General features: G+C 43.8%; 1 protein-coding gene across 5 annotated transcripts in view; it reads right to left on the reverse strand.

Moving 5' to 3' along the window:
• Window positions 1-10,999, reverse strand: part of PTPDC1 (protein tyrosine phosphatase domain containing 1) — a 59,211-nt gene extending 48,212 nt beyond the window's left edge. The window contains exons 1-2 of one of the 5 annotated variants that reach the window (XM_084839960.1): window positions 10,887-10,911; window positions 9,333-9,437 (exon numbers count right to left, since the gene is read on the reverse strand). The gene's annotated coding sequence lies outside the window, so the exon portion shown is untranslated. Of the gene's footprint in view, window positions 1-9,332; window positions 9,438-10,886 lie in introns of all 5 variants that reach the window. The other 4 variants (XM_084839961.1, XM_084839959.1, XM_084839962.1 and 1 more) reach the window with 4 other exon arrangements.
• Window positions 11,000-25,695: the final 14,696 nt, after the last annotated feature.

Raw genomic sequence — 25,695 nt, forward strand, 5'->3', positions numbered from 1 at the left:
AGAACAGTGTCCAGAGGTCACTGTTTCAGGAGGCAGCTGCTGAGTTCAGTGTGACTTACTCCCAGGTAATGTGTACTGCAGCTAAAGATAGGTTTAACTTTTTTCTTCCCTTTATGAGAAGAGCCTCAGCCCTCAGGTCATCCAGTGAAGCAGAGTAGTGGCAGATTCAGGGCAGACAAAAGGAAAGTACTAGGGGAGAGGGGTTATTTTGCACTTCAAAAAAAACTACACCAGAGATTAGGGCTAGTGACCTCCTAATTGCCACCTTAAACATCTTCTGATTAGGATCTCTAATCCCTTGTGTGGTTTGACAGGTTTTTTTTTAACCGTTTGTTTTAAGTTTTTGAGAAATGGAAACTTTATGCATGGCTAGCACAAAAGCCACTGGACCTAACTGTCTGAAATTTGGCAGGTTAAGTCACCAAGATAGGGGCTGTTAGGTCCCCAAATTCCATGCACTTATATGGAAGCACAAAAAAAGTATAGCTCTTTGCTTTGACAGATTTTCTTGAAAAAAAAGCAAATTTTACCTGCAGCTAACACAAAAGTCACTGGACCAAATTGTTTTGAAATTGGGCAGATTCAATCAGCTCCATAGGGCTGCCAAGTCTCAAAATTCCATGTATTTATTACAGAAACTTTAAAAAAGTCATGGTTGTTTCTGTTTTCCCATGCAAGTCAATAGGAAAATGTAAAATCTAAATAATTCGGATTTCCAAATCTTGCTTTGGATTTGGAGTCTGAAGCAGGTCGGATCAGGTCCAAATCAGTCCAAAGCGGATCAGGGCTGAATCCAAAGCTCTGAATCAGCCTCTGAAGCAGGTTGGGAGGGCCGTGCACAGCCTAATACATACTTTAAATAACAGCAAAGAGTGAGAACCATGCTGATGTAATAAGTAAATGCAACTCTCTCCTCAGCCTTATCTGCTCATATGCTAAAGTTTTAATTTTTAGCCCTTCTTTCAAGACCACCACCTTCAGAGGCGCATTTAGTGGTGACTTGAGAGAGGGCCTTTTCAGTGGCCATTCCCAGGCAGTGGAACTCCCTCTCTGTTTTCCTTCCGCCAGCAAGCAAAGATTGCCTTAACCAAGAAGGCCTTTGGCCTGTAAGTGGAGTTGGCTGCTGTTTTTATTTTTTATTCTGTAATTGTTATTTTTACTGTATTATATTGTTTTAAACAATTTCAGTTACGCCTGTAAGACATCTTAAGTGCTAAATTTTGATAGAAAGGCAGGGTACAAATCAAATTAATACATCAAAAACTATCTCCCTCTCACACTCAGTCCTTAGATACCACACTGTTCAAATGTAGGTTGTAAGCATGTGGGCTAGCAAAAACACCAGGAAAAGTCATTTAAGAGAACAGAAGAATTATGGGGTGGTGATGATGGTAGAGGTTGAGGAGTTAAAGTCACAGGCAGAAAGAAAGAATATGCAAAAGGAAGCCACAGGCAGATAGAATAATGAAGGAAGAGAAGTACAAGGTGGGAAAGGATTATGGAGCACTTTCAGGCTGTGCTAGATGTGGAAGGGGACAGGAAGTCAGTGCAGGGTTTTAAGAGGCAGCATCATGATATGGACAACATCACAATACGGACAACTGAAGTGAATGGCTGTCTGTAGAATTCTAGATAAAAGTGAAAGGTCTGAGGTGTGAAAAAGGGGAGACCCAAGAGAAAAAGACTGCAGTTGTCAGGTTTTTTAGATCAGGGGTAGACAACATGGTGCCCATGGGTGGCAATGCACACCCAGATACCTTCCTTGGCATCCAACAAGGTGCCCTATATCCCTCCCACTTTTTTAAAAAAAGTAATACATTTTCTTACAAACAGCAGGAATTGCTATGAAATAGGTTTCTGTTAGTGCTGAAAAGTGTGGGTTGAAAGCGGTTTAGTGTGTTAGGGCTCAGACCCCACCTCTGCCTTGTACTCAGTCTTTTGGACAGGTCACTTGTCCTTTGCCACACCTTCCATGGCAGTCATTTCATGGTGATGCCAGGGCAGTTTCTCAAATTGACAAATGTACCCACACCTCAAAAAGATTGCCTACCCATTTTAGATTGTCTTTTAATAGTTTGTACGACCAAGTAGCAATGGTAAGAACAGACCATGGAACAACGGACTGGTTTAAGATTGGGAAAGGAGTACGGCAGGGCTGTATACTCTCACCCTACCTATTCAACCTGTACACAGAACACATCATGCGACGTGCTGGGCTTGATGAAGCCAAGGCTGGAGTTAAAATCGCTGGAAGAAACATTAACAATCTCAGATATGCAAATGATACCACTTTGATGGCTGAAAGCAAGGAGGAGCTGAGGAACCTCATGATGAAGGTGAAAGAAGAAAGTGCAAAAGCTGGGTTGCAGTTAAACCTCAAAAAAACCAAGATTATGGCAACCAGCTTGATTGAGAACTGGCAAATAGAGGGAGAAAAAGTGGAGGCAGTGACAGACTTTGTCTTTCTAGGCGCAAAGATTACTGCAGATGCTGACTGCAGCCAGGAAATCAGAAGACGTTTACTTCTTGGGAGGAGAGTAATGACAAATCTTGATAAAATAGTTAAGAGCAGAGACATCACACTGACAACAAAGGTCCGCATAGTTAAAGCAATGGTATTCCCCGTAGTAACCTATGGCTGCGAGAGCTGGACCATAAGGAAGGCTGAGCGAAGGAAGATAAGATGCTTTTGAACTGTGGTGCTGGAGGAAAATTCTGAGAGTGCCTTGGACTGCAAGAAGATCAAACCAGTCCATACTCTAGGAAATAAAGCCAGACTGCTCACTTGAGGGAATGATATTAAAGGCAAAACTGAAGTACTTTGGCCACCTCATGAGAAGACAGGATACCCTGGAGAAGATGCTGATGCTAGGGAAAGTGGAAGGCAAAAGAAAGAGGGGCCGACCAAGGGCACGATGGATGGATGATATTCTGGAGGTGACAGACTTGACCTTGGGGGAGCTGGGGGTGGCGACGGCTGACAGGAAGCTCTGGCGTGGGCTGGTCCATGAAGTCACAAAGAGTCGGAAGCGACTGACCGAATAAACAACAACAGCAGCACCTAATGTCAAAGCATCAGTTTTAACTAAGGGAACAGAGAAGATGACGAAACATGACTTGATGACATACTAAATATAGGGAACAAAGGAGAGAGAGGAATCACAGACGATATGAACAATCGGTTGTGGTGGATGGGTACCAATGTTGTCAATAATTATAGAGACAAGATTTAGGAGGAAAAACTAGCAGTTCATACTTGTTTTAGTTGTGCCAGTTCAACTGCCAGCATATGAATTATTTCCATAAATTATTCAGAGGCTCTCCATTCTGAACAGAAGAAAATCCCACAACTCCCATGGTGGCTAGGGAATGCTGGAAGTTGTAAGACTTTGTTCTGTTTAAACATGGTTAGGACTGCACCCTAAATTGTTCCACACTTGTGCTTTCCAATAATGAACTCAAGTTAAAATTTGGCATCAGTTTGAATTAGCTGCCACTTAAGTTATTAGATTTGTAAACAGGAAATATTAGCTCTGTGTTCAAGAGTGCCAATATCTTTGTTGCCAAATATCTTTAAATATTTGTAATTGAAAGCTTGGTAGGATGACTGAAATTGGGGGGTGGGGGAGATCACCTGGGAAGTAATCATTATCTGATCTAATGAACATATGAAAATATATGAATATCCTAAAATATTATTGCAGTGAGCTAATGTTTCTGCTTCTAAACGTGTATAAATTGATTATGAATCCACTTCTTCAAACCTCGTCCAGGGGAGCAATCCTACGGTCACTAGACAGCAGCTGGATGGCCATAGGATTATTTGGTTTTCAGGAACTCTGAGGTTGGTTCCCAGAAAACCGCCTCCTCACCCCCTTGTAGGCAGCATGGATCGTCCCAGGCTCCGCGCTCGTAAGAGCAGCACAGAGGGAAGAAAGGGGTCATTCCCAGAGGTGGGGAGGGGCAAAAACCTCGAAAGGACCAGTAGGATACTTCCTATGCATCATCCAGCCACTGCCCCCCCACTCTGAAGCACTGCTGCTAGACAGCCAAAATCGGCCATCAAGTCACAAATGTGGGGCAGCCAGAGCACAGAGGCAAAGATCCCCTCTGCGCTCCACCCACCCTGCACTGGATAGGTGGTCACCTCCGAGTTTGGAGGCGGCCATCTATCCCCATAGGATTGCTCCCCAAGAGAGTTAATTTTACTCATGTGTACTTCATAGGATCAACAGTGAAACTCAGTAGAATTTACTACTTGAAGTAACCTCAGACACACACATAATCACACTGCATTAGAAATGCTCAACAAGACCTCACGTATAGCCTCTGAACCAGCAATTCATGCCATCTTAAAAGGACTCTAGAAATGTTCTTTAAAAAATATATGCGAATACACATTTTACTGCAGTGTGTTCATAAAGCAACAAGTTTTTCTTCACGGACAAAGCAAGGAGCAAGACAGAAGGTGGCAAAACGTTTTTTAAAAACTGGTGCTCAGGCTGCAATCTTGTGTGCACTTACTTATGAGTAAGACACCTCACACCAAGCTGGACTGACAAATCTTTAGAGGCAACTCACCCTGAAGGGCATGCTGCCCCACAGCAGAAACAGTGGTAGAAGACACAGAAGATAACAGCATCCTTAGCAATCCTAACCAAAATGAGCAAGAGTGGGTGATGAAGCCATTGAAGCTCTGTTCACAGAGTACTGGAGCAATCCTGAAGGCCTGAAAGATCAAATGTCTTGCAGGATTTCTGGTGGAACAAGCCACATATGAGGTCTGTGCTATTTAAGGTTAACACAGCCAAGGTCCAAGGAGAAGAGTCCCAGGAGCCAAGCACCACCAGGTTTGGGAGGGTACATATGGAAATTACATGCCAGCAGAATGCCTTCCCCAGCCTTTTCTGAGGTCCTTCAAGGTGTCAGCAAGCAGTGACAGGGAATGGGAATCCAGACAACTGCAGCCCTTCCCCCATAGTTGGCCAATGGAGGTGCCACAGTCTGCAGGTACATAAGTGCAGTGTCTTTCCTCATCTCAGCAACTGATTTTTTCTTTTGGCAGATATCACTCATACTGCTCTGGGGGCCTCCTCAGGGGCTTTTCAGAGAACACAGATCTCTGCTGTTGGAAGGGTTTAGCTGAAAAGCCCCCAAGCAGAACACCATGCAAAGTACTTCCAAATTGAATGATCCAGCTGTAACTAAAAATGATACATCTATACTAGCATCTCAAGTAAGGCAAGTGGGAAGGTCCATTCTGCAATGCTGCCTGCCAACTATTGAAATTAGCTTAAGAATCATAGCTGGCTCAGCACTAGCCAAAAGGTCACTAGGACAGCATGTAAATGGGACGTGAACTTTCTGAATCCTTTTCCTGGCTTGCCAACAGCCATTGTGTCCCATGTCAGAGGCAGTCATCTCTGGAGCAGAAACTTTATGTATACATAAAGATGTTATAGCCCCTCACAGAAACAAACTTCATATACATAAATTACTACTTTTGAAGCCTACGTACCTAACTTTTTAAAAAGGAAAATTTTAGTCATGGTACAATCCCTGTCCTAAGATGCAAGACTAAATATCTAGGTTAATAGCATAAGATTGCAACAGAGAGAACAGGAGAAGAATTCCTCGGTGCAAGACTAGGATCAAAATAGTTAAAATTGCCTTTTCCTCACTGAAAGGCATTCAACATCTGTTTTAATCACAGCTGACTTCCACATAATAATTAAGGAACATATTTATATAAATGGCTGCTTATAATGCATCAAATACATACAAAACAAACAAAGACATACCATTTAGCAGAACTAGGGATACATGGTGTTCTGTGGCACATCAGCATTTTAAACTACCATGCATTTAACGAAGAACTTGAACACTAAACTACCAAATTAATTTAGCTGTAAGGAATCCACTGTCAAAATGTCATTATGACAGGGCCCAGCTGAACAATTTGAAAATATTTTACAGCATCTTGAACAGGTTTTCAGCCATTAATAAGCACAGAATACTATAATGGAAAAGTGAAAAACTGAATACATTAATAGTAACAAAAACAAAACAGATGACATTTTTCACCTTTTTTCAATTTTATATGGGAATTAGAATCATTACCTTCTAAAATAACAGGAGTACATTTTATAACTGACTTATTATACTAATAGGCTAGGTCTCTTGTACTCATACATTTTAAATGCTCAGAATTAGAGTTAACCACTTAAATGAGCTTAACAAAGAATTCTCAGAAATTTCAACTTGCTACACTTACCTGTAACCCAGTAAAAAGAACTGGTAATACCTGATCCTTTCATTTCTACCAGTTCTGACCAACACAAGAACTGCACTATGTAGAAATACTTGCTTACAGAACTGGGTTCCTAATAGCATTGCTGCAGTTTTTGCTGTGTGTAATTGGATTTGTAAAAGGTAATCTGGGAGGAGCCACAGACTATTTTTTCTTCCTGGCCTACATATGAAATAATAAATGGGCTATGCAGATAACTAGTTTCTAATTCTGGGGTTGCCATCAGTTTTATTTTCCGTTTGTGGGCTTATGCTGTTTATTGGGTTTATGCATTTTTTATTTTATGGTTTTTATATTATTTTATATGTAAATTGTTTTCATCTTATTTATTGTAAGCCGCTCAAAGACCTTCACGTTATCAGGCAGCATAAAAAATAAAATAAGTATCCCAAGTAAGGCTTTCTTGTGACTGGTTTATATTCTAAACAGATTGTAAATTAACAGATGCAATGCAATACTCCTTCTTGCTTTTTAAATCCAGGTCATTTAAAATTGGCAATTAAATCAAAGGCCTTAGTAACTTCATAATTTTATTTTACTAACAAGCATGTCTTTATAAATCCTTAAGCTGGAACCAGACAGCACAATCCTATAGATATCTACTCAGAAGTAAGGCCCATTGAGTTAAATTAGCTTTATTCCTAGGTAAGTGTGCGGCCTAGGTCCCATTGAAATCAATGGGAGAAGTTAGTCATGACTTAAGTCCCATTGATTTCAATGGGACTTCAGTGCAATTAACTTAGCTGGATCAGCCCCTTATGTATAAAGTTAATAAAAAGGTAAATGAAATTAATTCATCTAAAGATGTGCATTTTGAAATAGTGATTATATTTTCACACTCCTTTCTGATAGGTTTTACTTCCTCATGTGACTTTCTTGATGAACATAAGAGACCGGGACATATAGCACACCAAACAGTTTCCTTGGTTGGCAGGAAGCAGAAGTAGAAATTAACTAGGCAGTCCTTATATAAATAAAGCTGGAGAAAAAATTAGATGGTATGCTAAAGAGAAGAATCAACAGAAGCCAAATTGGATAGTTTTACATAGTAGTTGGAGGGAATGAACCCTCAGAGAATAAAGGTGCAAATCCTATGCATGTTTAGACAGAAAAAAGTCCTACAACTCCCAGCATTCCCCAGCCAGCCATGCTGGTTGGGGAGTGCTTGGAATTGTAGGACTTTTTTCTGTCTAAACATACATAGGATTCTGCCCTAAATTAATTAACAGTACTTGTGGTTTTAAAGTTTGTTCTTCACTTCACGCATAAATGCAATGTATAAATATTAATGCCAGTTGTCCTTTCCTTCCGCTTATGCTTAACTTGGAGCAGTACTTCAGGCATGACCATTTTTCTTCTTTCCCCAGCCTTCCTTGATCTGGAGCAAAGGACAGCTCACACCTCAGAGGTTCTAGGGACCATAGGAACAGTCAAAGAAAATTATGATGGCTCTGTGAGCTGGCATTAATTACTTGTCAATGTTTTCCATCTGAAAACCAGCTCTTTCTCTGGTTCATGAGTAACAATATTTGAAAACATCACAAACCAACTTATTAATGGGTGGCCCACTACCAGAATCTTTTGGGAGAAAATAACAGCAGCACAACTTATGATATGACATAGTAACAGCGAATCCTAAATCAGGGACAGCATCAGCTGATGATTGGACCAGAAAATACCCTATTTTGTCCATGTGGAGCAGTGGTATCATGCAAATAAGGAACCTACCATTAGGATTACTACAATGCATTACACATGGAGCTGGCTTTTGGTCCAGAAACTTGTTGGTAGAAAACATGGCAGCAGCAGTACTGACTGCAAGCATTACGATCATGTTATACCAGTATCATATCACAGTCATTGGTTCGTGATTTGTTTCCAGGCTCAATTCAAAATCCTGGTTTTAACCTAGAGCCCATCTCAGCCAATTTCAGAAGGACCACTTCTTCCCATCTGTGCCTACTTGTGCTCTGAGATGATCATCAGAGGCCCTACTCCAAGGGCCAGTGCATACTGAGATTTGGCGGGTTAATATTTATGAATGGGCCTTTTTAGTTATGAAATGCCTCCTTAGAGAGGTCCACCTGGCACCTATTTTGTTGACTTTTCAATGCCAGTCAGACCTTTCTATTCTCTCAGACTTTAAGTTACTATGTGTTTTACTGCCAGTTTACTGTTTTAAAGCTATGTTTTAGTACTGTTTCTTCCTTCATTGTACATTTTTAGAGCTTTTGAAAGTGTGCCTTTGATGTTTATTCTCCGCTTTTGTAAATTATATCTTGCTGCTGTTTTAATCTTGTTTGTATTTAATTGCATTCATTAGCTTTTGTTGTATTGTATGTCATTTTATTATATACATCACCCTAAGCGCTTTCACTATAGGGTGATTCATAAACTGAATTCATTTTTAAAAAAAGCCACTTGCACAACACTGGTTAGGTAACACAGGGTAAGTAATTTTCACTGCTGAATAATCAAATAAACTGGTTTGTGCCCATGTATATCAGGGGTGCAGAACCTCAGGTCCAGGGGCCAAATCCAGACCCCCAGGGTTTCCCAGAAGACCACGCCCCCTTTCCATGGCACTGCCCCCTTTCCTCCAACCACTGGTAGCTCATGGTTTCCCAGGTTTGTACAGTTTTTGTCCCATCCTAAAATGTTGAAATGCTTCTCGTAGGGCCTAGTTACTGGCAGAAAGAGCTTTGAGCTAAAATATGCTGGTATTCTTGCTCCATCCCCTTTTACCTTCAGTCCCGCCCACAATTGGAATACAGTCCCCGAGAGCTTCTCCTAAATGGAATTTGGCCCTCAGGTTGAATGAGGTTCTGAACCCCTGAATCATATGTTACACATGGAGCGCACAGCAGTTGCAAGAGAAAACCAGTAATTCCTTATGGAAACAACTATACAAATTATACATGTTAAAATAAGAACAATCTCCTACATAAAGAAACAGGCTGTAACTTTTTAAACATGTAAACATTCCTGCTAACAATGTACTTTAGAACTGAGTTGCACATACCTTAATAAAGGATAGTCAATTCTGAAAACTTCAGTATTGCCTCATTCACGTATATATTCCCTTGCTACCTAACACGTGGGATTACCACAGAGGACTTTACAGAAACTGTTGATGAGAAAAGAAGGGCAAGAAAATTGCTTCAAAAGCAATTTTAAGCACTTCATTTACTTGTATATATTACCTTGGGATTAATTACCCCACAGGCCTGGCACCCAGTTTTTATTAACTGGGATGTATGCCTCCTAGAAACAAGTTGTGCATTCTAAGAACAAAGAGTCAAGGGAATAGCACAAAAGAAAACAATAACTACCGTCACATAATCAGCACACAAGCTTTTTGTTGTTTATTCAGTTAACAAAGAAAATGTTAATATGTGCATAACAGTGGAAAATTGAATCAGAAACCAAAAACATATATACATAATTTATTCAAATTAAGAACAAAATTTAATATGTGGGGACATTTTTTAATTTTATCTGAAGCACAGTCATTTTAAGAAGCTCTGCCAAAGAAAATTGGGTAAAGTAGGCTGGATATTTAGCATCCCGAGCTCAAATCCCACAAATGAAAATATCCACGTAAGAAATAGATGTTGATTTCAGTACAAAATAAGGATGGAACATGAAAAATGATTAGGCAACAATGCCACATCTGCTTCCTCAAGAGATATATATACTCCATGTCTCAAGTCACAACGACTCGACTAAGCACAATTATTTCAGTACCACTAAATCCCACCAATGTAACCATTATCATACTGGAAAATTAACTGGAACCTATGAAGCCTCTTGCCTTATCAACAAAATTGATGGCAGCATCCCTTGCACATTTACAAAAACACAGTCTAGGATCAGAGATGCCTGAAGTACACTCTGATCAGATATCTGAGGCTGGAGAGGCAGGCTTTATTTTTAAGGTTGAAAGTGATTTGAGACTGAGAGAGGTTTTGGTTTGCATAGTGCAGACATTTCTACTTCCCCTGGTCAAAGAGATTGTACAGGTTTTTGCACGAGTCTAAAAGCCTGCCACACCTATTTGCCAGCGGTGAAGTGGGATGAGACGACACACCCCGCGCCTTCAACTCTCTCAAGACCGGAAAAATTGTCGTCCCGTCACCACACCGTCCCGTTTTCTTATCTTCTTCTCCCCTTAAAGCAGCCTCCCATTCCCGCCGCCCCTATCTGGAGAGGGTTTCCCCATGAAACCCTGACCCCGTCCATCACCTGAGCTAGCTACACACATGCTGCTATCTGGGCCCCAAGGTGGAGCGTCCCGGCTGAGGCGTGAATAACCCACGCTGCGGAATCCACCACGGGCCACCGCCACGCAGCGCAGAGGGAGAGGGAAGGCGCCCGTCTGCGGGACGACTGGGGAGCGGGAGAGGCGGCGGCAGAGGGCCCCGAGTGGGGGAGAGGGCGCTGAAGCGGAGACGCGGGTGGGAAGGGTTAAGCCGGGGCATGCGGGGGCGGGCGCCGGGGCAGAGCCCTCGGGATGCGCGGGGGACTGGAGGGATGCGGCCGCGGCGCTCTGTGGAGGCAGCGGAAACGGACCCACCTCGTCAGCAGCCGCCTCCCGAACCACCCGCTCCGGCGCCTCCTCTCGAAGCCGGGCCCGCCCGGCATTGGAGAAGGCCCGAGGGAGGGGCGGGGCCGTCCCGCCTTCCGGGCGGCGGCTAGGAGGCGTGAGGGAAAGAAAGCGGCGGCGGCCCAGCACCGAGACGAAAGCGCCGCGGGTGCGCCTGCGCGGAGCAGGAGGCGGGGCGCTGTTGCTGAGGCGGCCGCTGGGCGGGAAATACGAAAGCGAGGGCGAGCGGGCCGGCGGCGTCTCTGCAGGCGGGGCGGCCGCTCGATCGCGCCAGGCGCTGCCGTGTCTCCTCAGCGACAGCGGCGGCGCCGGTTGGGGGTTCTGTCGACAAACGGCTGGCAACCGCTCTCCGTTTGATTTGCAGCCCTCCGCTTTGCAGTGAAAGGTTCTCCACCGAAGTGTCCGCCGCGGTAGGTAAAGTTTGAACACGGCCTCCTTCCCAGGGCCTGGTGCCTTCCGGAGGTGGACTTCAACTCCCATCAGCCCGCATGGCCGATGGTTGGGAAAGCTGGCAGTTGTAATCCAAAACGTCTGGAGGGTACCAGGTTGGGGGAGGCTGCCTTATGGGATGGCATCTGGCCCCATCACTTCCTGGCATATAGAAGGGGAAGCAATGGAAGCTGTGACAGATTTTACTTTCTTGGGCTCCAAGATCACCGCAGATGGTGACTGTAGCCATGAAATTAAAAGACGCTTGCTCCTGGGGAGGAAAGCTATGGCAAACCTAGACAGCATAGTAAGAAGCAGAGACATCACCTTGCCGACAAAGGTCCGTCTAATCAAAGCTATGGTTTTCCCAGTAGCAACGTATGGCTGTGAGAGCTGGACTATAAGGAAGGCCGAGCGCCGAAGTATTGATGCTTTCGAACTGTGGTGCTGGAGAAGACTCTTACGAGTCCCCTGGACTGCAAGGAGGTCAAATCAGTCCATCCTAAAGGAAATCAACCCTGAGTGCTCATTGGAAGGACAGATACTGAAGCTGAAGCTCAAATATTTTGGCCACCTAATGCGAAGAGAAGACTCCCTGGAAAAGACCCTGATGCTGGGAAAGATTGAAGGCAAAAGGGGAAGGGGATGGCAGAGGATGAGATGGCTAGAAAGCATCACCGATGCAATGGATATGAACTTGAGCACACTCCAGAAGAGAGTGGAGGACAGGAAGGCCTGGTGTGCTATGATCCATGGGGTCACAAAGAGTCGGACACGACTTAACAACTGAACAACAACAATAACAGGTGCTACTGCCACCACAAGAGTTGTGATGCCCACTAGCTTAGATGGCAATAAAAGGGAATTCAACAAATTCATTATAGAGGAAATCCACAGCTATCAAGGGTGCAATTCTGTCCAGACATAAAAAAAAAAGTCCTACGACTCCCAGCATCCCGCAGCCAGCTGGAGGATGCTGGGAGTTGTAGGACTTTTTTCTGTCTAAATATGCCTAGAATTGTGCCCTAAGTCAAGCTAGCTGAATGGAAAAGACCCTTTCCCAGTGATGGATACTTTTGAATACAAACTACAGGTGAGGGCTGTTACCTTAAGGCCCTGCTTGTGAGCTTCCAGGAAGCATCTAGTTGGCCACTGTGGAGGAAAACAGTTTGGTTGAACTAGATGAGCCCATCTTGGTCTGATCCCGCATGTCTCCTCTTGGGTCCTTTTGCAAATTATTATTTCACATAATAGTTATTTTGCCCTAGGACTGCAGAAGTGAGGGTGGAGAATGCTCTGGCTGGAGGAACAAGGGATGCTGCTAGGATGTTGCACCTTCTCCCTCCCAGGAAAAATCCCATAGCAAAAGAAAGATCAGCCAGGGCTCATCCATGGGCCAGAGAAGGAACAGCCGCAGGGAGCTTATTTATTAGATTTATTAGCTGCCCATCTGGTACCCTGTCCCTGCCAGAAAGAGCCCTGGGCTCCAACTGCCAGTTGCCCTGGGACTGCAGGAGTGGGGAGAAGGACTCTCTGGCATCTGTCTCCCACTAGCCAGAGGAATAAAGTCTGTGCGGTTGCACCACTTCTATCCAAGTAAGAACACTAGCAAGGGAAGAGTAGTCCAGCCTTGTTGTTGTTGTTGTTCAGTCGTTCAGTCGTGTCGGACTCTTCGTGACCCCATGGACCATAGCACGCCAGGCCTTCCTTTCCTGCGCTCTCTCCCGGAGCGTGCTCAAGTTCATATTCATTGCATCGGTGATGCTATCTAGCCATCTCATCCTCTGCCGTCCCCTTCTCCTTTTGCCTTCAGTCTTTCCCAGCATCAGGGTCTTTTCCAGAGAGTTTTCTTTTCGCATTAGGTGGCCAAAATATTTGAGCTTCAGCTTCAGTGTCTGTCCTTCCAATGAGCAGTCAGGGTTGATTTCCTTTAGGATTGACTGATTTGACCTCCTTGCAGTCCAGGGGACTCGTAAGAGTCTTCTCCAGCACCACAGTTCGAAAGCATCAATTCTTCGGCGCTCAGCCTTCCTTATAGTCCAGCTCTCACAGCCATACATTACTACTGGGAAAACCATAGCTTTGATTAGACGGACCTTGGTTGGCAAGGTGATGTCTCTGCTTCTTACTATGCTGTCTAGGTTTGCCATAGCTTTCCTCCCAAGGAGCAAGCGTCTTTTAATTTCATAGCTACAGTCACTGTCTGCGGTGATCTTGGAGCCCAAGAAAGTAAAATCTGTCACTGCTTCCATTTCTTCCCCTTCTATATGCCAGGAAGTGATGGGGCCAGATGCCATGGTCTTCGTTTTTTTAATGTTGAGTTTCAAACCAGCTTTTGCACTCTCCTCTTTCACCCTCAACAAGAGGCTCTTGAGATCCTCTTCGCTTTCTGCCATTAGGGTGGTATCGTCTGCATATCGGAGGTTGTTGATAATTCTCCCAGCAATCTTAATTCCGACCTCTGATTCATCCAACCCGGCATTTCTCATGATGTACTCTGCATATAAGTTGAATAAGCAGGGTGACAATATGCAGCCTTGTCGTACTCCTTTCCCAATTTTGAACCAATCGGTTGTTCCATGTCTGGTTCTTACTGTTGCTTCTTGACCCTCGTACAGGTTTCTCAGGAGACAGGTAAGGTGGTCTGGTACTCCCATCACTTTAAGAATTTGCCACAGTTTGTTGTGATCCACACAATCAAAGGCTTTAGCGTAGTCAATGAAGCAGAAATAGACGTTTTTCTGGAATTCTCTTGCTTTCTCCATGATGCAGCGAATGTTGGCGATTTGATCTCTAGTTCCTCTGCCTCTTCGAAACCCAGCTTGTACTTCCGGTAGTTCTCGGTTCGCATACTGCTGAAGCCTAGCTTGTAGGATTTTGAGCATCACCTTGCTGGCATGTGAAATGAGCGCAATTGTGCGGTAGTTTGAACACTCTTTGGCGTTGCCCTTCTTTGGAATTGGAATGTAAACTGACCTTTTCCAGTCTTGTGGCCACTGTTGAGTGTTCCAGATTTGTTGGCATATTGAATGCAGCACTTTAACAGCATCATCTTTTAGGATTTTAAATAGCTCGGCTGGAATACTGTCATCTCCTCTAGCTTTGTTGTTACTAATGCTTCCTAAGGCCCACTTGACTTCACTCTCTAGGATGTCCGGCTCAAGTTCAGTGACGGCACTATCATGGCTATCAGGGACATTCAGATCTTTCCTGTATAGTTCTTTTGTGTATTCTTGCCACCTCTTCTTAATCTCATCTGCTTCTGTTAGGTCCCTGCCTTCTTTGTCCTTTATCATGCCCGTCTTTGCACAAAACGTTCCCTTGAGATCTCCAATTTTCTTGAAGAGATCTCTAGTCTTTCCCATTCTGTTGTTTTCCTCGATTTCTTTGCTTTGTTCATTTAAGAAGGCCTTCTTGTCTCTCGTTGCTATTCTCTGGAACTCTGCATTCAGTTGGCTATATCTTCCCCTTTCTCCCTTGCTTTTCGCTTCCCTTTCGTGAGCTACTTGTAAAGCCTCATCAGACAGCCACTTTGCTTTCTTGCATTTCTTTTTCTTTGGGATGGATTTCGTTGCTGCCTCCTGAACAATGTTACGGACCTCCGTCCATAGTTCCTCAGGCACTCTGTCTATCAGGTCTAATCCCTGAAATCTATTCCTCACCTTCACTGTATATTCATGAGGGATATGATTTAGGTCATACCTGAACGGTTTAGTGGTTTTCCCGACGTTCTTCAATTTAAGCCGAAATTTTGCAAGAAGCAGCTCATGATCTGAGCCACAGTCAGCTCCAGGTCTTGTTTTTACTGACTGTATGGAGCTTCTCCATCGTTGGCTGCAAAGGACATAATCAATCTGATTTCGATATTGACCATCTGGTGACGTCCATGTGTAGAGTCGCCTCTTGTGCTGTTGGAAAAGAGTGTTTGCTATGATCAGCATGTTCTCTTGGCAAAACTCTATTAGCTTTTGTCCTGCTTCATTTTGTACACCAAGGGCATGCCTGCCTGTTATCCTGGTGATTTCTTGACTTCCTACTTTAGCATTCCAATCCCCTATGATGAAGAGGACATCTTTTTTTGGTGTTAGTTCTAGAAGGTGTTGTAGGTCTTCATAGAACCGATCAACCTCAGCTTCTTCGGCCTCAGTGGTTGGGGCATAGACTTGAATTACTGTGATGTTGAATGGTTTGCCTTGGATTCGTACTGAGATCATTCTATCGTTTTTAAGATTGTACCCCAGTACTGCTTTTCCCACCCTTTTGTTGACTATGAGTGCTACTCCATTTCTTCTCAGGGATTCTTGCCCACAATAGTAGATACGATGGTCACCTGAATTAAATTCGCCCATGCCTGTCCATTTGAGTTCGCTGATTCCCAAGATGTCGATGTTCAATCTTGCCATCTCATGTTTGACCACCTCCAGCTTACCTTGATTCATTGATCTGACATTCCAGGTTCCTAAACAATATTGTTCTTTACAGCATCGGATTTTCTTTTCACCACCAGACACATCCACAGCTGAGTGTCCTTTCGGGTTTGGCCCAGCCGCTTCACTCTTTCTGGCACTACTTGGAAATACCCTCTGCTCTTCCCCAGTAGCATATTGGACACCTTCCGACCTGAGGGGCTCATCTTCCGGCGTCATATCTTTTAGCCTTGTGATACGTTCCATGGGGTTTTCTTGGCAAGAATACTGGAGTGGGTTGCCATTTCCTTCTCCAGTGGACCACATTTTGTCAGAACTGTCTGCCATGACCTGTCCGTCTTGGGTGGCCCTGCACGGCATAGCTTATGGCTTCACTGAGTTACGCAAGCCCCTTCGCCACAACAAGGCAGTGATCCTTGACTGGATTGTAAATATCTGCTTTCAATTTAACACGTCTTTGTGGCATTGTCAATCTGCTCTCCCTTTTCCCTCCTCTCCCCTTCCCTTGTGTGTCTTGCCCTTTCACACTGTAAGCCTTAGGACAAGGCCTGTCTCTAATTTTTTTGGCTTGATGGAAGATGCTCTGGGAAACAATATTTGTCTGAAAAGTGGGATAAATATAATAAAATAATACTACTAATGCAAGCTCCCCTGAGCCAAGGAAATTACTGCTAGAACACAAAGAAATCCATCCAACACTCCAAGAATACAAAGAATGACAAGCTTTTCCTCCCCCCCCCCCCCACTATACCTTATTTTTGTCTTCAGTCTGAGAGCAAACAGGGGGAGCAGGGTCACATTGTACTATACTAGGCTTTAAGGTCTTCTAAGGACACAAAATGTTGTAGGAATACTGAATTGTTCCATTGTTCCTCTGCAATGCCAGTCAACACAAGAGGAGAAAAAAGAACACTGCTTTATCGCATCAATTAGAATTAGTGTCTCTTGGCCCAATTTACACCAGAAATAAACAGTGCATGCCCACAGAGCTCAAGTGGATTGGGAGCTAGATACACTTTGTCAAGCTCTGGAGATCCATGGGGGCCCATTTAAGGCTGCAACACCATTACAGTGAGAAATAAAATTGAGGCTTAATTGTAGGTCATGCTTGAGGATATATATGGAAACATATTCCCATATATCTATGTAACTAAATTGTCCAGATCTTGTGAGATTTGCTGACAGCAATCAAAAGCAGTATTAAAGCGGAACATACTTAGCCACCATTACATGAATGTGGTAAGCAATTAACATTAAGCATATTTTCATATATATGTGATCCATGATGCTGATGATTCTAGATCAGAGTGTCGAATATAACACGCTTCAGGAACCCTATGTTGGCTGTGGCACCCCTATAGCAATATATACCAATTGCTGAAAAACCACCAGGGCTAGGAAGTTGGCGCTTTTTTATAGATCAATGGGGCTGACTTGGCAATAGTTATGACCATATATCAGTCACAGTAGCAGCCATTGTTGAGTTTTGACAACTGGCTTTTGAGGATGGGAATGCTTGCTTCTGGGGTCTAAAGAGATAGCAAGGAAAGATCATCATCACTCAAATAGTGCCATCTATGCACATAGCATTTTACAAAGAACAGGAATGTTAGGTCCATATCCAAGGGGCTTAAATCCCATGTGTATGCAGAGCATGAGTTTGTTATATTCACATTATGACTGTTTGAGAATATATAACTTGTGAGCAATGCAGGAATTATTTTTAAATTTTCCAAGCTTAGTGTATAATTCAGGAGGATCAATAGCTTAGTGTCTAGTTCAGATGGAATCAACATTTTTAGATGAAAATGCCATTTCTAGGCATCCGCCGCATGGTGGATATGGCCGTTCAACCCATTTGAGATGGGCATTGTGAAGAGAGGGAGGGGGTTGCCCTAGCTCCTGGTAGGGACAAACTATTGCCAAGGCAGGCTGCCACCACCCCTACCTGATCCAGGGGAATCTCCGACCTTACAGGACGCTCCTAGGGCATGTGAGATAAGAGTCCATGCTGGCACTCTATTTCTAAGCCCTAGGCCTGAAATTTTCAACCGTAGCAATAAACAAGCAGAAGGCTCTGGACTTAGTACCAAAGCTTAATTGGAATAAAGCACACACATTCAGTTTTAATAGATGGTAAGTTTATTTACAAAAAAAAAAGGAGGCAAAAGGAATAACATACAAGGAAACAACAATCTTTGGAAACAATACTGCAAGGCAGAAAATAACAAAATAGAAAATAGGAAGTGTATTAACTTCCTAATGTTTTAACTCTGGTGTTTTAAATCTATATTTGAAATCTCTGCATTGCCGCTAGGTTTTATTCTGGTTCTACTGTTTTATTGTGGTTTTAAGCTTTCATATTTTATATTGTTTTATCCTGCACTCTGGTTTTAATTTTTGTGAACCACCCATAGAGCTTCGGCTATTGGGAGGGAGGGAGGGAGGGAGATAGATAGATAGATAGATAGATAGATAGATAGATAGATAGATGTTACCTAAACCTGTCTATACGTACCTAAGCACAGATCTTCAAATAGGACAGGGCTGAACCTGTGATACTGAGGGTCTCTCTATACAAGGCATTTATCGAGCAATCATTTTTAGTCACTCACGGAGGTTTTCAGATCCTTTATGTGACGTTGTCAACTTCCTTGGCCTTTCCTATGCTTTATAAACTTTATCCCAGCTTTTTTAAAATCGAGGAAAATGCGGTAGTAAATTTAAATCGCAGTCCCAAGCCTGGTGAATTTCTGGATTTGCACTATATCACAGTGCCATCTAGTGGCTGTATAATGAAACATACAGAACTTGCAGATAAAGGAAGTCCCTGGGGATAAAAGGGGGGAAGTGCATGTAATGGAGCTGACCTTAATACCACAAAGAATCTGGAAGCAGAAGCCCCGGTAAAGGTGTGGGATAAAAGCCTGGTGTAGAAAAGCCCTGAGAGTCACAAGCCAAAAGCAAGATGGACACAAAATGAAACCAAACAAAGACAAAGGGCAGCAATAGCCCCCCTGATTTTATACTCAAGAGCCTTTGACATGTGAGGTGAACTTCCGTAGTCAATCACGAGCTGACTGAATAGTTTCCCCTTTTGTGGCAGCGATGGGGAGGGGGCTGGAAAGTTCTCACGGAAGCCCAGCTGAAATAATTCAGTCTAACTGGCAAGAGTTCTGCTCTGGCCTTCAAACCAGAACAGCATGAGGTAACACAAGCAGGTGGTTTGACGAGCGTGTGCAGGTCCATCTTCACAAAATGGAGTTTTTACAGGCAACTAGATCACACACAAAAAAATTGATTTCTTGACAGGCATCTTTACATAGAATGAGTTTTAAAACATGAATTTGCTGCCTGGGATGTTTTGCAGGAATTGAAGCACAACTGATTCAGAATATTTCTGTGACTGCAGAATCACAAACAGTTTTTAATTAATTTACTGTTTATCTGGTTACATTTTTATCCTGCCTTTCCTCCAAGGGGTTCAGGGTGGTATAAATGTCTCTGCCCCCTCACTTATCCTCCTAACAAACTTGGGACATAGGTTGAGCTGAAAGTCAGTGACTTGTTCCAAGTCACCAGAGAATTTTGTGACTTGGACAGTTGAACCAGGTCTCCCTTGTCTCTGGCCAAAGTCCAACATTCACTCTATCCACTTCAGACCTTAGGTAGATAGTATAGATACTAGCAGGAATATTAAGACCTGCAACAAATTGTTGCAATATGGAGTGCTCCAGTGCAGGGTTCCAGTCTGCCAGCCATGCCCTCTTCCAGGATACTCTATTCCATTCCTTCTCCCAGTTTCCCCCCACCAACAGGCACTCAGCATTCTGTGGCCACTGAGCATGCGCAGTCCTCATTGAGCTGTTTGAGGGATTTTTGCCCTTTCATTCCCCCCCCTAACTTTTTTTGTACCTCTACTAACTTAGTGTTCCACTGTGCTCTTGTTGGCACTGTTTGGCTACAAATGCTATCGGCACTCACCAGCTGACTTCGCTGTTAGATGGAGTAATAATTAAAAGAAATCAGGGTATCTGTGATATCACTGCCTGGGAAATAAAGTAAACAGGGTGTACAAATATCAATGTACCGTTATGTCAACTACACAACCAGATCTCATTCTCAATTAGTAATTCATTCTGGATCTAGGTATGAAAATTCTTTATATCCTTTTCCATCTGTTTCTGCTTTAATTTTGCCATTAGGGATAGTTACATATTTGCTCTTTACCTAAGTGAATTCAGCATTCCCAGAGACAGCATTGTTTCCCACTAGAGGCCTCTCACTTAGCCTGTTTACATAGGCACACATCACACATTATACAATAGCTTTCTTGTTTGTGACAAAACTGAGAATGGAACAAAAGAAGAGAAGGCTAATTGGCAGATACACCAAGACACGGCTGATGACAAGACAACAACAGACTGTTTATGAACTGCTGAAACAGTTGTATAATACATTTGTAATACATTTGCAATTCTATAATACATTTGTAATATATTAGGAAATATTGGGGAGCAGCAATGCTGCTGGTAGGATTTACAAGCCCAAAATATGTGTAAGTGAATGTCCAGTTCACACACATACAAACACCACGGAGCAAGATGAATTAAGCCACCTAGCTATTTTGCCTATCGAGTATGAGCTGGCAGTGACTGGTCAATAATAAGTTCTTGGAGTTGTGATGGCTTGACGAAAATCTCAACCCAGTGTGCAGCTCCTGTGAAAAAGTTGAATTCCATGTTGGGGATCATTAAGAAAGGAACTGAAAATAAAACTGCCACTATATATCATAATGCCTTTATGGTGTGACTACACTTTTGAGTACAGTATACAGTTCTGCTCACCACACCTCCAAATTGCTATTGTAGAGCTGGAAAAGGTGCAGAAAAGGGCCACCAAAATGATCAAGAAGCTGCAGAAAAGTTCCCTGTACAGAAAGGTTACATTTGGGGCTGTTTAGCTTATAAAAAAGGCAAGTAAGAAGGGGCATGATAGAAATGTATAAAACTATGTGTGCTCCCCACTGACTTCAGAGAGTTTGGACTTTTAGACCTCTCAAGACCTATCTCTTTACATAAGCTTTCCCTGAGGTGTGACCCAGACACTTGACACAGTTTTATTGCTGATAGTTTCCTGCCTCATCTGTCAGTGTTACTGTTGAAGCCCTGGCTGATCTGTGGATTGCAGAAATGGCCAGGGCAGTTGATACTCTTACTCGTATGCGCCCTTATCGTCCTAATGGAGCCCCATCAGCTCCCTGGTTTGGTAGGGAGCTTAGCAGCCTCTGCACAAACTCTTGCACTGCCTGAGGCAGGAGAGAACACTCACTGCAACATCACAATCCTTCCCATCACTGCTACCACATCGCGCTCCCCCTTCCCTTCCCCTGTTGTGCACTCCTGTTCCCCCTTACCTTTGCTGCCATCACGTCGGCTCTATAGAGAGCCGTGCGGCCAGAAGAAGCCAGTTAAGACACATCTTTTTAACTTGGCTTTTTAAATTGTTAGGGTTTTAATATATATTTTTTAAGATTTTACCATGTTTTTATGTGAAAATGTGTTTTATGTTTTGAATGTGGTTGGCCTCAGAAAAGCAGTATAGAAATACAAGAAATAAATGTATTCTATCTTAGTGTTATATGTTGATATTGTCATGTTCATTGCTTTGAAATTTTAGTTTGGCAGTGGTAAATAAATTTGTTAAATCTGAAGTCTTACAGACAAATCTGTGGGTACGTTACATGGATTTAAGTTATATGGAGTGAATGTGGTGGGCAGTATCCAACACTGTCCCTCCGCTTATGCTATTGACGTACCACTAAGTGGACCATAAGCAGACCAACAGTGTTGGATGCTGCCCAGTATTTATAGATTGTAATAAATATGTGATTCAGGGAGCAATCCTATGGCTGCTAGACAGCAGCTAGACGGCCATAGGATATACTGTTTTCCGGGAACCAACCTCAGAGGCAGCGCGGAACAGCCCCATCCCCCACACTCGCAAGAGGAGCGTGGAGGGGCCAGAAAGGGGCGTGGCTGGGGGCATTCCAGGGTAGGGAATTCATAGCTACCTGTATGACACATCCAATGTGTTGTATAGCAGCCTCCTTCCCCGCTCCATGCTCCTGCAGCTAGACAGCCGTAATCGGCTGTCTAGCAAAAAAAGCAGGGCAGGAGACGTGTGGAGGGAACGTTCCCCCCCATGCTTCTCCTGCCCTGCTTTGGATAGGCGGTCACCTCCGAGTTTGGAGGCGGCTGCCTATCTAGATAGGATTGCGCCCTTATATAGATTGATATGCTAACTTTTTTGATAGTGCATATTACTCTACCATGGCTTCCAGGTCCTGCATCCAAATATTTTCTCCCATTGAATATGTGCTCTCCTAATCTATTTCCTGCCTGGCTCTGTTACCAGAGTTGTTGTTTTTAACTTTTCTTGTTAATAAACATATTGGTGGCAGGGGGAATGGTATTTGGGAAGCATTGCTTCCATTGGCACTTTGGAACCTCTTCTCTGGATTACTGCAATGTGTTATATGTGGGGCTTTCTCTGAAAATGATCCGGAAACTTCAGCTGGTCCAAAACAGGGCAGCGAGATTTTTATCGGGGACTGGCCAATGTGATCATATTATGCCAGTACTTTTCCATCTGCCCTTGCTGCCAGTCCACATCAAGGCCTGATTCAAAGTGCTGGTATTAACATTCAAAGCCCTAAAAAACTTGGGGCCAAGCTATCTGAAGGATCGTCTCCTCCCATAAATACCTGCCTGGGACCCTAAGATCATCCTCAGCAGTCCTTCTCTGGGAGCCCCTGCCAAAGGAAATGAGGTGGGTTGCTAGTAAGAGGATGACTTTTTCTGTTGTGGCACCCCAGTTGTGGAATGAGCTTCCCACAGAGGGTCGCCTGGCACCTACATCGTGCTCTTTCCAGTGCCAGGTGAAGACCTTATTTTCCCAGACATTTTACCCTTTCAGTTTCTGTTTTAAATCTGTTACTGTATTTTAAATGTTTGCATTGCTGCTGGGGTTTTATTTTGGTTTTTATTTTGATTTTATACTGTAGTTTTAAGCTTCTGAACTTTTATATTGTATCTTATGTTGTATTTTATGGTTTTAATTGTTGTGAACCACCCAGAGAGCTTTGTCTATTGGGCGCTATAGAAATGTAATAAATAAATAAATAAGTCACTGTTTGATCCCCTGGATATTTTCCTGCTGTGTTCCAGAAAGACAGAGTACAACAGCGTAAGAATTTGGCCAGTGCCAGCTATAGGTCAGTGCCCAGTTCAACAACTATCAATGTTCCCATTTTTTTCTCATGGAGGGAACTTATCTGTGTTTGCTTCCCACATAGACCAGCTCTTGGGTCTCTTGCCCAAGCATCACAAGAAATACATGGAAGTTAGAGCTGATTCACACATGCAGGATGAGCATTTATTCCCTCCACATGGTCCTCCACCGGAAGCAACCTCAGTGTGAACTGGTCTGCACAAGGAAACAGTGCTGGCAGCCACCTGTACGATTACAGTGGCATGTTTTCCCATATGTGGGAGCAATCATGTTTGAAAAATAAAAATATATAAACACCTTCCTTGGCTGTGTGAAGTGTCCCCTTGGATCTTCTTAATTAGGTAATTTCATCAGAAAAAAAACGAAGTAGAGCCCAAATCAGGCTAGAACAGTATGTTCCATTTACACGTGTTGTTGTTGTTCAGTCGTGTCCGACTCTTCGTGACCCCATGGACCATAGCACGCCAGGCCTTCCTGTCCTGCGCTCTCTCCCGGAGCGTGCTCAAGTTCATATTCATTGCATCAGTGATGCTATCTAGCCATCTCATCCTCTGCCGTCCCCTTCTCCTTTTGCCTTCAGTCTTTCCCAGCATCAGGGTCTTTTCCAGAGAGTTTTCTCTTCGCATTAGGTGGCCAAAATATTGGAGCTTCAGCTTCAGTATCTGTCCTTCCAATGAGCACTCAGGGTTGATTTCCTTTAGGATGGACTGATTTGACCTCCTCGCAGTCCAGGGGACTCGTAAGAGTCTTCTCCAGCACCACAGTTCGAAAGCATCAATTCTTCGGCGCTCAGCCTTCCTTATAGCCAAGCTCTCACAGCCATACATTACTACTGGGAAAACCATAGCTTTGATTAGACGGACCTTTGTTAGCAAGGCGATGTCTCTGCTTCTTACTATGCTGTCTAGGTTTGCCATAGCTTTCCTCCCAAGGAGCAAGCGTCTTTTAATTTCATAGCTACAGTCACCGTCTGCGGTGATCTTGGAGCCCAAGAAAGTAAAATCTGTCACTGCTTCCATTTCTTCCCCTTCTATATGCCAGGAAGTGATAGGGCCAGATGCCATGATCTTAGTTTTTTTAATGTTGAGTTTCAAACCAGCTTTTGCACTCTCCTCTTTCACCCTCAACAAGAGGCTCTTGAGATCCTCTTCGCTTTCTGCCATTAGGGTGGTATCGTCTGCATATCGGAGGTTGTTGATAATTCTCCCAGCAATCTTAATTCCGACCTCTGATTCATCCAACCCGGCATTTCTCATGAATTTACACGTGTAGTTGCCACCAAAACCAGCATGTGTTTAATAGCCCCTCTCTCCCACCATAATGCCTATGACACTTTACCCATGCCCTGACATCAATGGCTATCTCTAGAACCCAATGCTGTATGAGTTTTTCTCTCCATGCGAGTAACATCGCATGGAGAGATGCCAGGGCCATGCATGCTAACACCACAGCGGTATCCCCTGCCAGACCCAGGCCCTTGCTGCTCATGCATTGGGGGAAGGTCTGAAGAAGAAAATCCTGCCAAACATGTTGGTTGACCCCATGAACCACAACCCTGATTTCATAGGTTGCAGTTCATGGGGAAAGCTCCACGCCTTTGGCAGCATTCTCCCCTGCAAGTCTTCCCACAACGAAGGGACAATGTAAAGGCTGGGGCTGGCATGCACAGCCCTGTTCTCTCCCCACATGGAAAGGAAGCACCAGAATAGGGCTTGTGAGGTCAGGGTAAGTTGTCCTAGACCAGGTTTGCATATCTTGTGTGACCCACCAAGTTCCATGCAGCCCACCAGCCATGTGCTGTAACCTGTTTTTGCCAACCCAGACTGTGTTGCCAAGAGGCAACGATTCTATTTAGGATTCAGAATATAATAAACACACTAATGGGAGAAGGAAAGGTTTAATTAAGCAAGAGCAAATTAACAATGCAGAAGATTAAAGCAGACCACTGCAATTAGGTTAGAGTGTTGGACTGGGAGTCAGGAGATCTGGGTTCTAGTCCCCACTCAGCCATGGAAGCTCACTGGGTGACTTTGGGCCAGTCACAGACTCTCAGCCCAATCTACCCCACAGGGTTGTTGTGAGGATAAAATGAAGAGGAGGATTATGTATGCCACCTTGGGTTCCTTGCAAGAGGAAAAAAGGTGGGATATAAATGCAATAAATAAAATATAATAATTGCAGCAAGCAACTACAGAGCAAGATCATAAGCTTATGCCCCTTCAGTCACCAGGGAACCCCCTTAGAATCAGTGATGAGCCGGCCCCAATGAGCTTGGTATGCAGCACATTCCGGATCAGCCCGCATCAAGTTTTTGAATTTGGAGGGTCCCAGGGACACCTATACTATCCTGGCTCTACTCCAGAACAGGAATGTTTGGCAGCAGGCCAACGTGGATAACTCCCATCCCAGCAACTCTGCTAACAATAAGTGGCTAAACCTTGAGATCTCACCAGAGGCTTAACTACCAGTCTTGAGCTGTACAGTCTCAAACAGATAACTGGGAACTCATGGGAAGAGGCATACTTAACCACTAAAATCAACAGGCCCAATGGGAACTCTGGACATGAGCTGCCTGGGCACCACTAACTCCTCAAAATAACAATGGTCTTCTGCATTTCCACTACACAGAC

Source organism: Heloderma suspectum, chromosome 2 (genome assembly GCF_057233095.1).
Source record: "Heloderma suspectum isolate Gila_16-S chromosome 2, 16-S_ref, whole genome shotgun sequence".
NCBI classification, from domain to species: Eukaryota; Metazoa; Chordata; class Lepidosauria; order Squamata; family Helodermatidae; genus Heloderma; species Heloderma suspectum.